Below are 16,640 nucleotides of genomic sequence, written 5' to 3'. Positions count from 1 at the left end.
TCCCAAGATAAAAACCGTTACCTCAACATGCCAAAAACACTTTGAAAATCTCTTCATACAATATACATACATGACATAATCATTTTCGGTCACCATTAGATCATAAACCAATATAACCAATTTACCAGACTTAATCGGTTGGGGTTTATCGAAACAACAGGTAGGGTTTACCGGTTCAATTCTCCAATTCTTAGCAATACCAGTTCACTCCACAAACTTACCTATCGATTACAGTTTCCTTTCACTAGCTCTTCCTACCAGTTACAAAACAACAATACAACAATATCATTACCGGTTAATTAACATCAATGACAACATGACATTTCATTAATGCAATCTTCATGCAAATGCCAACAATCTCCCCCTTTGGCATTAATGGCAATATAAATATAAGTACCATTGATTGTTGTGATTGTGAAATAAGAATGTTGGTACTCTCCTTGTCTTCGGCTTGTCACTGGTTCTTCTCCCATAATCACATAGTTCTTCTTCCCCTTTGACAACAATGGCAAATTGAAAGTAAAACATGCAATTTAAAACTTCATTGTTCAACATCAACAACCTGCAACTTTATGCTCCCCCTGTGGAATAAATCCACTTCTACATCAATCATGCTATAAAATTTTGCAAGTAGCTCCCGGACTGGTGTACACTACATCATGCTCAATTGACCTCATGAAGGGGTACAACCCCTAGCTGACTTCTAAGATACTCAAAAGTAGTCTTAGGTAGAGGTTTAGTAAAGATATCTGCAAGCTGCTCCTTGGTAGAAATATGCTCCAAGATAACATCTTTACTCTACACTTTCTCTCTCAAGAAATGATACTTCAATTCAATATGTTTGGTTCGTGCATGCAAGACAAGGTTCTTTGAAATATTTATGGCACTGGTATTGTCACATAAGATCTTTATTGGTTTTTTAAACTTCATCTTAAGACCTTCTAAAATGTGCCTCATCCAGATAGCCAGGGTGCAATTCATATAAGTTGCAACATACTCAACTTCAACAGTAGACTATTAAATACAACTCTACTTCTTTCTACTCCATTAAACAAGTCTTCCTCCAAGAAAGAACGCTCCACCGGTTGTGCTTTTCCTATCATTGATATTACCTACCCAGTCTGCATTTGTGTACTCCTTCAATTCAAAGTTTCCTTCATATGGATAACATAATCCATAGTCAACAATACCTTTCAAATATCTAAATATTCTCTTGGTTGCTATCAAATGTGTTTCCTTCGAATTCTTCTGAAATCTAGCAACTAGACCAACTTCATGAGCTATATCCGATCTGCTGTGAACAACATATTGTAATTTTCCAATCATTGACTTGTACTCCTTCTCATCAACAAATGTAGCCTCATCTTCCTTAGACAACTTACAACCTGTAACCATTGGTGTCCCAACTAGTTTACAGTCACTCATACCAAATGTCTTTAATACCTCCTTCACATACTTAGACTATGTAATAAAAATACCACTCTTCATTTGTTGTATTTGCAAACCTATGAAATTTTTTATCTCTCCAACTAGAGACATTTCAAACTCACTTTTCGTTTCATTTTCAAAGTCACTGCTCATGTCATCATTCCCTTTAAATATGATATCATCTACAAACACTTCACTAACCAATATTTTATCTCCTTCAAATTTGAGATATATGTTACTATCTCCACTGGTTCTCTGAAAACCTATTTTCATCATGTGTGAATGAAGTCTTTCATACCATGCTCTCGATGCTTCCTTTAATCCATTTAATGCCTTATGAAACTTACACACTATGTCTTTCTCATCAGTCAGAGAATAACCATCTGGCTACTCAATGTATACTTTTTCTTCCAGTATTCCATTCAAAAATGTTGACTTTACATCCATCTGGTATACTTTGAATCCCTTGTGTGCTGCAAATGCAAGTAAAGTTCTGACACCTTCTAGTCTAACCACTGGTGCAAAAATCTCAGTATAATATTCTCCTTCTTCTTGTACATAACCTTTGCAAACCAATCTAGCTTTGTTACAAACTACAACACCATCTTGATTCAGCTTGATCCTGAAAACCCACTTAGTACCTATCACATTTTTATTTATCGATCGGGGTAATAGGGTTGATGTATTTTTCTTCTCAATTTTTTCAAGCTCCTCCTCCATAGCTTTAACCCAATGATCATCTCCAAATTCTTCCTTAGTAGTTCTAGGCTCAATAGTGGAGATCATGCAAGAATTCTCTCTGATTCTTCTTCTAGTTAATACTCCAACATCCTTATCTCCAATAATCTATTAAAGATTGTGATTGAGTCTCACACACCTTGAAATAACATGATCATTATCTTCAGGTTCTTCTTCATTATTAACATCATCTTCTTTTGAATCTACCTGTTCTGGTTGAACTGGTACAACAACATTCTCTTTACCAGTTTCAGGATTCATTGGTTCTGGTTCCAAAAACAAAATGCAAGGATCTTCATCCTTTTTCTCCACACTAGCTTCCCCTGAGACTTCAAAATACTCATCCACTTGAACATCATCACTCTCAATAATTCTCTATGTCTAGTTGTTATAACATTTGTAGGCCTTACTCTTGGTGGAATTACCAAGAAATATACCTTCATCACTTTTAGCCTCAAACTTGCGAACATAGTCACCTCTCTTAATAAAATATTTGCTGCCAAATATCTTGAAATAACTAGCGTTAGGTGATCTTCCATACCAGTATTCATAAGGATTCTTGTCCTTGCCTCTTTTTTACCAAAATCATGTTCGTAGTGTAGACAGTTGTGCTGATAGCTTCTCTCCAGAAAGTCTTCACTATACCTCCTTGTATCAACATCATCCTAGTAGCTTCAACAACTGACCAATTGTTTCTCTCTGCAATACCATTCTATTGTGGTGTCCTTGGTGCATAAAGTTGTCGTTTGATACCATTCTCTTCACAATATCTAGTGAATTCTCTGACTTGATTAGTCCTCAGACACTTTATCTTCTTACCACTCTCCTTTCCAGCTAAGGCTCTGAATTCCTTGAACTTACTAAATGCCTCTATTTTAACCTTCAAGAATGTGACCCACATCACCCTTGAGCAATCATCAGTGAAGATCATGGAATATCTATCACCTTGAATAATTTTAGTCCTTATTGGTCCACAAAGGTCTGTATGAACCAAATCTAATAGATATTCTATTGAAAAAGATTTGCACTTGAAAGTTGAGGATGTCATCTTTCCCAACTGACATTCGTTACATAGAGCATTAGCTGGTTTGTCCATATGAGGCAAACCTCTCACTGTCTTTGACTTACTCACTTTAACAATGTTATAAAAATTTATATGACAAAATCTCCTATGCCAAATCCAACTATCATCTACTTTAGCAATTAAATAGTTGCTAACTTTAGGATTCAGGTGAAACAAGTTACCTTTAGTTTGCTTGCCGGTTGCAATCAGTTTACCTTAGCTCCCATAGATTTTGCAAATACCATTTTTAAACTCTAATGGGTATCCTTTGTCATTGACTTGAGAAATACTCAAAAGATTGTTCTTTAGACCTTCAACCCAGTAGACATCATCTGCATTGCTGTTTCCATTAAGAGAAATAGTTCCCTTACCTTTAACCATGTAGGGTGAGTCATTACCAAATCTTACTTCACCATAAAATTCCTTCAAGGAAAGAAATTTGCCCCAATCACCAGTCATGTGATGTGAACAACCACTATCAATGATCCAATCATTAGAATTATCCATTCATGAAACTAAAGCCTTTTGATCAGATGTTTCTTCATTAATGGGTATAAATACAATGTCTTCATTAGCATCACCATCAGATTCCCAATTAGTGATACCACCATCAACTGCAATAACACAATCTCTTTTTCCTTTTCCCTTGTACTTCTTGAATTTCTCTCGCTTGTGCTCATTATTACCATTAGGACAGCTAGTATCTATGTGTCCAATCTTGTTGCATGCAAAACATTTCAAAGGTAATTTACCTCTATATTTACCGGTACCTCTGGGTAACCACTTGGCAAACAATGCTTCAAGCTTAATGAAACTATCTTCATCATCAGCTTCTTTCCTGGATCTAGATTCATAACTCTGATTGACATCTCTAATTTTCCTCATAGATGGGTTAGAAATAGAAGCTCTAAATGTTGATTCAGATTTCTGAATACTACCATCATAACCATTTAATTCAAAAGCACTAAGCTTAACAATGATGGAGTCAAGGGTTACCTTGGTTTTGTCAATAGATTTTAACTCTTGAATGGCTACAACTCGGATAACGTAGACCAGTAGCAGGGTTTTCAATACCTTACTGACCACTATGGCATCTTCCACTTTAATACCAACAATCTTTATCTCACCAACTATCTCTTTTATCCTCTGACCATATAGTTGGATATTCTCACCTTCAGCCATCTGCATGTCATCAAACTTTCCTCTTAGACTCTCTTCCTTGGCAATTTTTACATGTTCATCACCTCTATAAATCTCTTCAAGTTTCTTCCATACCTCATATGCAGTCTCTAGACCATGGACATCTACACACTCTGCATCAGATAAAGAACTGATAATAGCCTCCAGTACTTGATTTTTTTCTTGTTTCTCTTTCTTCTGATCATTAGTCATAATCCCACTAGGTGCAACATATTGAGTTTTAAGATGTTCCTAGTATTCATTTCCAAGACTCTTGATATAAATTTTCATTATGTCACTCCATATCCTGTAGTTTTCTCTATTAAACTTTTCACCTTCCCTCTTCATCATGTTCTACAAGATCTTTACCTCAAGCTATTAGGCTTGGACCTTAGAGGACCTGAGATGCTCTGATACCAATTGATGGTATGATGAAAGAACAAGGATCCAATAAACTACTGAGAGGGGGGGCTGAATCAGTAGATAGAAAAACTGATAAACTTCACTAGTCTCAAAATCAATCTCTCAAAGTAAACTTAAAATTATCAATGCAATATCACTGTCAAGATAAAACTGTCAAGTTAAACTAGTTGACTATTACAACAAATTAACAGTAAACAACTTGAAACTCACAAACATCCAAATACTTTTAATGACATAAGTAAAACTTCATTTCATATTGTTGTCGGTTATCATGACTTATCAAAGTGGATTAAGTAGTTAAGAAAATCAACCATAGAAAACATAACCACAAAAACATTCACCACTTGACACAATATTTTTTATGTGGAAACCCAAATGGGAAAAACCACAGTGAGATGAGAGTCACAAGATAACTATCTAAACTCTTCTAAAGTTTGTCTTATTAGGAACCAAGCCTGTTAAAGCTTTACAAAAAGTCATGTTAAGAACACATCTTGTTAGGGACCACCCGATTAACGGATTGACTATAATGCCTTGTTAGAAGCAATATCCTATGAGGAGTAACCTTTGTAAAGGATTTGAAATCCAAGCTAATGGATTACCTTGTTAGAGGATTTGAATAGCACCAAGCTTGTTAGAGCTTACCCGGTTAGGGGATTTCAATCTGATGTAATTGTTAGAAAATAACAAGAGTTTGCAGATCTATTTGAATAGCAACACACTTTCTTGTTCAAATCATTTTCATGCTCCTATTTGCCTTTACTCAAACTACAGATAACTAAAACTGCAGATACATCATCCGGTTCAAAAACCACACACTCAACTAAAACTTTGCCAACTCTGAAGCAAAACAACTCATTGACCTTATAAACAAATCAACTAGGTCGCTAACACAACAATAACCTAATTCACATAGAGATTACAAAAAATTCGATTCAAGTATGATTGTTGGATTACATAATAATCTTGACACATCATTCAAGACAGTCTGGACCACTCCTTGATCACTGCTTTGTCGAACTTAGTAGCTCATCACGTGCTTTGCATTAAATGTAATATACTATCTCATTCCCAAGACAAAAACCGTTACCTCAACATGCCAAAAACACTTTAAAACTCTCTTCATACAATATGCATATGTGTCATAAGCATTTCCGCTCACCATCAAATCATAAACCAATATAACCAATTCACCAGACTTAAGAAGTTAGGGTTTATTAAAACAATAGGTAGGGTTTACCAGTTCAACTCTCCAATACTTAGAAATACCGGTTCACTCCACAAACTTACCTACCAGTTACAGTTTCCTTTCACTAGCTCTTCCTACTACTTACAAAATAACATTACAATAATATCATTACCGGTTAATTGACATCAATGACAACATAACATTTAACTAATGCAATCTTTATGTGAATGTCAACATGATCGAATCATTGAAATAAATACTTAAAAGAAAGTGTTCATATTTACATGGAAATACTTAGAGGAAATCCAATATTATAATGATAAATTCATGTATATTTATGTTCCTCTACTAACCACGTTACTAAAAATTAATAACATATATCTATTGTAAATGTGATGTTGATGGTTGTCATTGATGTTAACATGTTGGAGTTGGTGATCTATAAGATGTGTTCCTGGAATCTTTGGCGCTCAAGAAGATGTGATACAGCTGATATTCAGTGTTGATTATTTGTGATGATGGTGATTCAAATTTCATTGTTTTTCGGATATGATGTTGATTGATTGTATTAATGAGTATCTCGGTTTCACTCTTATTTTTGCGATGCTAGGTAGTCATTTCTGCATCCAAATTAGGTCTGAAATTTGAGGATGAGTAATGAAATTTGTGTAGCATGAGTAATGTTTTGGGACTGATATTTGTGATGTATGTATCATGTTTATATGAACATTGATGTGTGTTGTGGTATGGTCTACTTCTCATTCCTTCCCCCCACTGGAATGTTTAGTGTTGACCTATTTTAAATCTTTGTCTTGGCCAGCATAGAAGATTATGTTTCCTAGAGGTAGTATAAATAAGTAGATGATCTGATTGTAAGACATATGGAATATGTGAAAGACTGAAAAGGAAAAATCTAATTGATGATATGTGAATTGTGTTGCTAAGAGAGCATTAGAAGTAGTTCCAATATTACAGATGGTGTTATAGTGGTGGACCTCTTTTTCTTTCTTCTTCCTTCGATAGTGAGCCTCTTCTAGGCAATGAGCCTACCTGTAGTGAGCATTCTGGAAATGAGCTACCCTTTGTTAAAATCACCTTAACCAATGTAACCTTAACCAGAGTTATATATTGAGAACTAAGATTCTCCGTAGTTTTTCCCTTCTTGGGTTTTCCACATCATATATAGTGTTCATGTTGTGTAATCTATTTTATTATGCACTTTCATATTATATTTCCATTAGTTAATTTTGTTGGTTATTCCGAATGTGTGAAAGAATTGAAGAAAAAGTGTAAGTTGTCAAGTGATTCACCTCCCTCTCAATTGCCCAAATATTTAACCATTGGTATCAAATCTTTGGATCCTTGGAAAAGAGCTTAACCATTTGAGATAGATCCTAATCCGATGGCACATGAACTAACTATCTCTTTCTTTGAAGGATTCGACTATAGCTTCTAGAAAGTGAAGATGAGAGGTTACTTTATCTCTGGTGCAGGAGCACCTGGAATCTAGTAAATAGGTTTTGAGTTGTAGGAGTTAGGGTTAGGTCTACTATGATTCAATAAGGTCTATTGAGACCATTTGTAATGTAATTTCATGTTTTAACTATCTACATAGCCCTTTGATCTTGGCCCAAACTAGGGTAGGACCAAGGCAGCATGCCTTGGTCCTTCCTCATTAGGACCTATCTTGGCCCATAGGCCCTATCTTAATTTTGAGCAAGAAATGAATCCCCTATGTCATCCTATATTGAAAAATTAAATGTTTGATGACAAGAAAGTATATAAGGAGGTCTTCCCCTTTCATTTGGACTAACATATGATCATAAGGTGATAGCATGACAAAATGGACAAGGAAAGGAGACAACATTCAAGCATCAAGCATTCATTATTTAGCATTTGTCAAGGCTGCATATTCTTCATCTATCCATTAGAGCAGTACTACAACATTTATTTGCAAGAATGTGTGTGTGTTAGGGTTTTTCCATGTTCATGTCATTTCATATAACATATGTGGTTACATCCAAGAAGCAAAGCATCATCATCATCATCTATTGTAGATCTAAAGGTATACCTTTCCATCATTTATTTCAAGCATTTGTAGTATTTATTTCAAGGTTGATTCCAAACCTTTTGAACAACTATCCCGATGACAACAGAAAGATAGCTTTTGAACAACTTTACAAAATTGCAAATTGTGACTCCAGGTTTGACATGCCCATCTAAAAACATGAAATTATATTACAAATGGTCTCAATAGACCTTATTGCATCATAGTATACCTAACCCCAACTCCTATGACTCAAAACCTATTTACTATATTCCAGGTGCCCCTGCACCAAACACCTAGAGAGAAAACATTTCTTCCTTCAAACTCTATGATTATATGATTATATATCTTTCTATTGTCATTAGGATAGTTAACTCAAAAAGGTGTCATTTTATCATTATATTCTCATCACATTAGCAACACAGGGTGTTATGACAATCGAGTCAGGGAAAAAATCATCAATTTCCTATTAGAACCCTAGTTATCAAATAATATCTTGAAAAATCTACAAGGTCCTAACTATTCGGAATTTTAACCATCAAAAAATGGAAGATAACCCACAACTCTATACCCTCACATGCTCACATAAAAAAATTGAATCCACATAGCAATATTCAAATATAGAAAACATAAAAAGTTGCAGAGACAAAGCGATTTGCAGAACATAAACTTCCAATTCTGGCGCCAATGATTTTAATGTTAAAAAATCAGTTGTATATTACAAAATTCTCTATTTTCCCACCATTGGTAGACAATTTATATCAAATTTATGCATTCCCACTGTCACAATAGACCCCTGGAATGCTTGACCATTCGACTTCCACATCCTAAAAAATCAAATAAGACATCTGCATCGAAATAACAATTCCAAAATGACAAACCTCTGCTGGACATTGACATCAGGATAACAGTCCCGAACCGAAACCTAAAACACCCATCAAAATAACTAGAACAAGTAGAGTAACCATTTTGTGTAATCCTGATGGAGTAACTTATTTTGATGTCTCTCTTTCGGCATAGCTATACCAAATGAGGCAATTGGACAACTATCGGCATAACCTTCCATAGTCGGTTAAACAATATTTGCCAATCCTTATAGACAAAACTATCCCGAAGACCCTTTATTGAGATAGCTTATCCTTATGACAACTTTTCCCAACAGTGACACTTTATCGGGTTAACTATCCTGATGACCATTCTGACAGCAATGACACCTTTTTGGGTTAATTATCGCGATGACAACAAAAAGATAACTTTTGAACAGCTTTACAGACTTACAAATTGTGAGTCCAGATTTGACATACCCATCTAAAAACATGAGATTATATTACAAATGGTCTCAGTAGACCTTATTGAATGACAGTAGACCTAACCCTAACTCGTATGACTCAAAACCTATTTACTGGATTCAAGGTGCTCCTGCACCAATCTCCTTGGGCTACAATACTTGGAAAGCTATGGAAACTAAGTATGTACAACCAAGAAATGGTCTTACCACTCTTTATGCAATTCAAACCTATGAAGAGAATTGAAAGGTGAGGTATGCTATCTTTAATGCTTTATCAAAGATTAAAATAACAAAGGTTATTTCATTAAATACTACTTTTGAGGTTTGGGAAAAGTTGAGAGATATCTATGAAGGAAATGATAGTTATATTATCAAAGAGGCTAACAACTAAGTGCAGATTTGAGAACTTGAAAATGGAAGGAGAAGATATAACAAGCTATTTTTAGAAGGTTGACAGTGTAGTAAATGAAATCAAAGAACTTGGTGGCGAGGACATAATTGAGAAGATTCTAATGTCTCTTCCAGAAAGATATAGTGACAAGATCTCTTCTATTGAAGAAACTTGTGATCTAAAGAGCTTTACTAGGGAATAACTATATGGCACCCTGTCTGCATTTGAGATAAACAAGTTTAGAAAAGACAAAGCTAAACCTAAATCTGCCTTTAAAGTATCTAAGGAAGATTTAGAATATGAAAGCTCGGATGAGATCGAATCGAACTTTGTAAAGAAACTAAAGAAAGGTACTGACAAATACAAAAGTACGTTATCTCTTAAATGCTTTAGATGTGGAAATATTGGTCATATAGCTACTAGATGTCCTGAAAAAGGATGAAGACAAAAGTTTAGAGAAGGTAAAGGGAAGTTTAATAAGAGAGTCTGCAATGTTAAAGATGATGTTGGTATTTGAAATGATGAATCGGACTATGAAGATGATGATTGCTTATTTTTGGTAGAAAAGGATGTACCTAAGACTGATTTTCCTAAGACTATTGCTACTACCTTACATTATAGGAGAGATATAAATGAATGGTTGATTGATAGTGAATTCTCAAATCATACGACTATCGATAAAAGTAAGTTTGTAAAACTTGAAAAGTATGATGGTGGTTCTGTTAGGTTTGGAGATGATCAGACATCACAAATTGTGGGTATTGGTTCTTTCTTTTGATGGAAAACATAATACTAACAATGTTTACTAGGTGAAGGTTTTGCATTATAATCTCTTGAGTTTTGGCAAAATATGCAAAAATTATAACAATGTTATTTTTTAAGATGATGATTTTGAGATCCACAAGTGATCATGAATTGTGATTGCAGTAGGGCAAAAGATTGGTGGAAACATGTATTTTCTAGAAAGAGCTACAAGACATTATTTGTTATCTCAGATCGATGGTAGTTGGCTCTAGCATTGGAGGATGTGTCATATCAACTTTGATGATTTGGTAAAGACCAGCTCATCAAGTGCAGTGAGAGACTTATCGAGGTTGACCAAACCGAAAAATAATATTTGCAAATAATGTCAAGTTCGAAAGCGAATCAAAGGAACATACAGAGGAAAGGAGCAGTTGTCCACCAGATTATTGAAAATGTTGTTCAGTTGGAAAGAAAATCAAAGGAACATGTTGTTAATTGATGATTACTGTATAATGTCATCGGTTGTATATTTAATAGAGAAGTCAGAAGCATTAGAAAAATTCAAGATATTCAAGGATAGAGTTGAAAATGAAATTGAGAGAAAGATTAAGTGTCTAAGGTCTTACAGAAGAAGAAAATTTACTTATGATGAGTTTAACAGCTTCTATGAGAAACATGGTATTAGAAGGCAATTGTCAGCCCCTAGGACACCACAATAGAATGATGTAGTGCAAAGGGCAAATCAAATTATACAAGAGGCAACCAAAACAATGGTCAAAGGAGAAGATTTACTATAAGTTTACTTCTCTAGAGAAGCAATTAACATAGAAATCTACACTCTTAACAAAATTCTACACTAGAAAAGACATGGAAAAATATCATATGAACTATGGCATGGTAGAACTCTGATAGTGAAATATTTCAAGGTATTTGGAAGAAAGTATTATATTCTAAGAAATAAAGATAATCTTGGAAAATTTGACATCTAGAGCAGATAAAGGCATATTCATAGGATATTCTACAAGGAGCAAGGCATACCAGTGTTACAACAAAAGGCTAAACAAGATTTTTGAAAGTGAAAATTTGATGGTTGATGAAGACATTTCTAAAGCCTCTAACAAATTCACAAGATATGAATCTGATGAATATGATGTCAGGAAAAGAGAAGAGAAAACTAGAGAAGAAGGAAAAGAAAAGGAAACTCACAATGATCCAGCATCTACATCTAAAGACCCAAGGTATGTTTACAAGAATCATTCAATGTCCACCAAATTATTGGAGATAAAAACAGAGGAATTTTCACAAGAAGCAAAGCAGCTCAAGAACCAGCTCTATTATATTTACTATCTGGGATTGTACCGAAATAATTAGAGGAAACATGCAATGATAAAAATTGGATAAAGGCAATGAGAGAAGAGCTGGATCAAATTGAGAAAAATTAGACATGGAAATTAGGTCATAGATCGAAAGTCAAGATTGTAATTAGAACAAAATGGGTATTTCGGAACAAGTTGGAAGAGGATGGAAAAGTTGTGAGAAATAAAGAAAGGTTGGTTTGCAAGGGTTACATACAAGTTGAAGACATTGAATTTGACAAAACATATGCACCTGTTCCTTGAATGGAGTTTATTAAGATAATTTTTGCTTTTGCAGCTTTTAAGGATTTCAAGGTTTATCATATGGATGTGAAGTCAACATTTGAATGGAGAGCTGAAAGAAGAAGTTTACATTGAACAATTGGAAGCATTTAAGTTGAAAGATGATTCACACATTGTTTGTAGATTGAAGAAGGCTTTGTATGGATTGAAACAAGCTCCTAGAGCTAGGTATGGAAGGATAGATAGGTATTTGGTTGATCAATGTTTTCAGAAAGGATTTGTTGAGAGCAATTTATATTTCAAAAATGACTCAGGTAAAATATTAATTGTTGTAGTTTATGCTGACAACATAATATGTGGAGAAAATGAAGGTATGTGTAGAGAGTTTTATAATGAAATGCAAAAGGAATTTGAGATGTCCATGATCAATGAGTTAAATTTATTTCTTGTCTTGCAAGTAAATTAGAATAGCAAAGGAATTTTCATTTCACAGTCTAAATACATTAAGGAATTGTTGAAGAAGTTTGGGATGGAAAAATACAAACTGGTATGTATGCCTATGACCACTAGATGTTTATTAACTAAATAAGATAAATCTCCTAAAAATAATGGAAGTCCGTACAAATCAATGATTGGAGGATTGCTATATTTGAGTACTACCAGATTGGATATCATGTATGCAGTTTGTTTGGCAGATAGATTTCAGAATGAACCAAAAGAATCATATGTTGTAGCAATAAAAAGAATTTGTAGATATTTAAAAGGAATAAAAGAGTTTGCTTTGTGGTATCCTAGAAATTCAAATTTCAATCTGACAACTTATACAAATGCAGATTGGGCTAAACGTGTTGATGATAAGAAAAGTACAAGTGGTGGGCAATTCTTTGTTCTCTCTTGGGTGGCTGATTGGTCAAGTAAGAAGGAGGGTTATATTTTTTATCTACAACTAAAGCACAATATATTGTTACATCTTCATGTTTCACACAAATTCTATCAATGAAGCAGACTTTGAAGGATATTGGTGTAATGTTGAATGAACCCATCTCAATTATGTGAGATAACACTAGTGCGATAAACATTTCTAAGAATCTTGTACAACATTCCAAAACAAAGCATATATCCATTTATTACCGCTTCTTGAGAGAAAAGGTGTTGGATAACGAAGTAAAGTTTGAGTACGTACCTACAAAAGAGAACATTGCAGAAATCTTCACTAAGGCGTTGTATAAAGATACTTTTGAGTATCGCTGGTAGAAGTTAGGGGTATTACCCCTTCCTAATTTGAACTAATGTGCATATCAAAGTGAATTGGTCGAGTGACCTTCTTGAATATTCTTTGTTGGACTAATTCTTGGGTGGTTCCTTGTACGGGGAGTAGGAGTGGGTTTAAAAGGGGGAGTTATGCTCGCCTTTGTCCTTGATGTCAAAGGGTGAGAGATGCAATGAGATGAAGAGATGTGATGTGAAAATATGCTGAGTAAGTTTACAAATATTTTTACTTTTTATTGATGGATGTTGCCATCAATGACAAAGAGGGACATTATTGTAAATGTGATATTAATGGTTGTCATTGATGTCAACATATTGGAGTTGGTAATCTGAAAGATGTGTTCCCAAAATCTTTGGTACTCTGAAACATGTGCTACAATTGATATTCACTATTGATTATTTACGATGATGGTGATTTGGATTTCTCCATTAGTTCGATATGGTGGTGATCAATTGTATTCATGGTTATCTTTGTTTCATTCTTATTTTTGCAATGTTGGGTAGTGTTTTTGGGGTTTGAATTAGGTTGAGGATGAGTAATGGAATATGTGTAGCATATGAGTCATATTTTGGACTAGTATTTATGATGCATGTATTGTGTTGATCTAACTATTGATCTATGTTGTGGCATGGTCTACTTCGCATTCGTTCCCACCACTAGAATGTCTAGTGTTGACCTATTTTAAATCTCTATCTTGGCTGAATTAGAAGATTATGTTTCCCAAAGAAAGTATAAATAAGAGGATGATTTGAATGTATGACGTATGGAAGATGTGCAAGACTGAAAAGTGAGAATCAAATTAATGATATGTGAAGTGTTTTACTAAGAAGACACCGAAAGCAATTTCAGTATTGTAGATTGTGTTACAGTGGCAAATTCTTTTTTTCTTTATTCTTTCTTTGGCAGCAAGCCTCTTCTGGGTAGTGAGACCACTTGGAGTAAGCATTCTTGTAGTGAGACACCCTTTGTAAAAGTCACCTTAACCAATGCCATTTAACCAGTGTAATATATAGAACTAACATTCTTCGTGGTTTTTCCCTTCTTGGGTTTTCCATGTCATATCTAGTGTTTATTGTGTGTATGTGCTTTCATGTTATATATGTATTAGCTAATTTGTTGGTTATTCTAGACGTGTGAAAGAATTGAAGAAATAGTGTAAGTTGTCAACTGATTCACCCTCCCCTATAAGTTACCTAGATATTTAACAATATTTTTTCATTATAACATTCAGTTAAATCCATGTGTATATTGTCATTCAAAAGTATATGTATCTATGTGTGTGTGTATATGTGTATGCACACATAGACATAGATATATATATATATATATAGACATCTATATATAGCTATGTTCACACACACACATATAGCTATGTAAATGTATATATATATATGTGTGTGTGTGTGTGTGTGTGTGTGTGTGTTATTATGTATATATGTGTGTGCATATATATGTACATACACACACACACACACACACACACACACACACACATATATATATATGAATATATATATATATATATATGTATATATATGTATATACATATATATGTATATATACATATATATATATATGTATATATACATATATATATATATATATATATATATATATGTATGTATGTATATATATTCATATGTATACATATATATATATATGTGTGTGTGTGTGTGTATAGACATATATATATATATGTGTGTGTGTGTGTGTGTGTGTGTGTGTGTGTGTGTGTGTGTGTGTATAGACATATATATATGGGTGTATATAGACATATATATATATATAGACATGTGTATATCTATATGTATATACACACACACATACACACATACATACATACATACATACATACATATATATATATATATATATATATATATATATATATGATAAGGCATTGTAAATATTTTGTATGAGACCTAGGAGTGTATAACGTAGATAATGGATTCTATAATGTGTTTATGATCGTTAGAGTATTTCAAGCTATTTCATAATGCTACAATCATTTTTTTATAGTTTTGATTAATTAAAGTGGAATAGGCCTGAAACTTTTATGTAACCACTAAAAAGCAACTACCTCGGGTGCCTAAGGAGTGTACACCTAGCCAAAATACTATAGGAGACAAAAAAGTACCAAAAACCAACAAATGACCAAGACATAACCACTAAACAAAGAGATAAAAAATAGACTAAACAACCAACCAGGTATCAAAGACATGAAGAAATCCTCTGCTCAGTGGGGGCATTATCATCTTATCATTGATGTCATAAAACCTTAACTTTCGCAGAAAAAAACAAGTTTTTGCTAGAATCTTTACTAAAGACTATAGTGACCAAATCCAGAGTAGCCTTGAAACAACAGGTGAGTAGGTATGATCTCGTAGAAGGAGACTCCATATGTGTCTTCCTCATTTACTTCCTTCATTCTATCTCGTAGATTGCTTGCAGAGAGGCCAAATTCTTCATTATCATTTCCTAGCTCAAAGTAGTCATTTAATCTACTTTTCTTTTCAAAGCTTCATGATTCTCCTTCTACTCAACCATATCTTTCCTCTCATCCCTTTCGATAATTTTTACATTAAGATCCTTAATTTTCTCCTCAACAGTCTCCCACTTTTCTATTTTTTTTCTCATGTCATTGACAACCTTCAAAACCCTATCATATTTTTTGTCCAACACCTAGATATCACCACAAGCCTCTACCTCAGCCACCACTTCTATCTTGTTGATAGTCTTCTTAGATACACTTAGCTAGGAGAGGATGTTAAGACATGGACTAGCTAGGACTCGAACCTAGGACCTTCCATACGTTGCTGGAGTGCTCTATCACTGAGCTACTGGCCCTTTTTGGACTAGTCCATCGTCGGTATTGGTGTGGCTTATTTCCAGTACCAACACCCCCCCTTAAGCCACGCCTCTTGTGTGCTTGGGGCACATAACCTAGACCTAGCTTTGATACCATGTTGATTTTATGGTAGTGCTCATTAACCACAAGCAAACATCAAATATGTTGCCTTCGCAACCATAAATGATAAGCTCTTATCATCACCCCCGAGCACACTACATGACCTTCATGTTATTGAATTCATATCTATTGATGCAATCATGACCTTGCATACATATGAATCAATACCTCCTAATAGACCTCAAGTCGTCCATATACTTTTGGTGCCAAGGATAGGGTCAGACCTATATAATACAAGTTACATATGAGTCTCCCTTAGTTGTAAGTTACATTTAACTTAATCACAACAACATTTTTGGACCCTGTCCACAAGG

The sequence above is a fragment of the Cryptomeria japonica genome, chromosome 7 (genome assembly GCF_030272615.1).
Source record: "Cryptomeria japonica chromosome 7, Sugi_1.0, whole genome shotgun sequence".
In the NCBI taxonomy this organism is placed as follows: domain Eukaryota; kingdom Viridiplantae; phylum Streptophyta; class Pinopsida; order Cupressales; family Cupressaceae; genus Cryptomeria; species Cryptomeria japonica.
The sequence above is the reverse complement of the archived record's forward strand: the minus strand, read 5'-3'. Positions refer to the sequence as shown.